The sequence below is a fragment of the Sinocyclocheilus grahami genome, unplaced genomic scaffold (genome assembly GCF_001515645.1).
Source record: "Sinocyclocheilus grahami isolate Dianchi unplaced genomic scaffold, SAMN03320097.WGS_v1.1 scaffold1119.1, whole genome shotgun sequence".
NCBI lineage: Eukaryota > Metazoa > Chordata > Actinopteri > Cypriniformes > Cyprinidae > Sinocyclocheilus > Sinocyclocheilus grahami.
Window position 1 is genome coordinate 173,943 of NW_015506298.1, and position 957 is coordinate 174,899.

Sequence of the window (957 nt, forward strand, 5' to 3'; positions counted from 1 at the left end):
CTTGTATAAAATGAATATTAAATGTTCATGCTGATATCTGCAGAAAAACGGTACTCTTTGTGTGATATAGATTAAGGTAACTATATGAAATTATATAAATATAAAAAGCACACAGAAGCATTTTTGCCGTCTACAATTTAAAATGCCTTGATTTTTGAGTTTTAATAGACTAATAAATCAATGTGCGTGCATTTTGTGTGTGATTTGGTGATACAGCCTACTTGATAATGTTCGATCGCACATCATTACAACAACACTTGCCATATTATCGCAGACGATGCTGTATCGCACACCCCAGACTCGACTTAAGTGGGAAAATGAATCACTTAAGCACTTGTTCGCACATGAACAACTTTGATTTTTAGCAGTCTAACTTGCAAACGCCAGACCACTGATTCGTCAAAGCTGCTTTCCTGCAGTCCGTGTTCTTCTGACTATTTTGTAGTAAGTAACGAATATGCTTCGGGGAAATGTATCAGAGTAAAAGTATACATTTTAATTAGGAAATGTAGTGGAGTAAAAGTAAAAGTTGGCTGAAATATAAAAACTCAAGTTAAGTACAGATACTCCCAAAAATACTTAAGTACTGTAACGAAGTATCATTACTTCGTTACATTACACCACTGGTACACCACAAGTAAATAAATGTGGAAATAAATTAATGTTGACAAAAATACATGAATAATAAGTGAATATGTAATTAATGTAGAAATAAATATATGTTGAAATAAATAATTATGGGAATAAATGTTGACACTTGAGTAAACTCAAATGTGGAGATAAATAAAAGTGGAAATGTATAATGCATGTGGGGGGGAAAATATTACATAAATAAGAAAATACAAGTATAAATAGTCATTTATGTTTTTTTTAAACATTTATTTATTTAGTTAGTCATCTTTGGAATTCCATAAAGATCCCTGTTTTGCCTTTTAGACAGGATCTCACATATTAGAT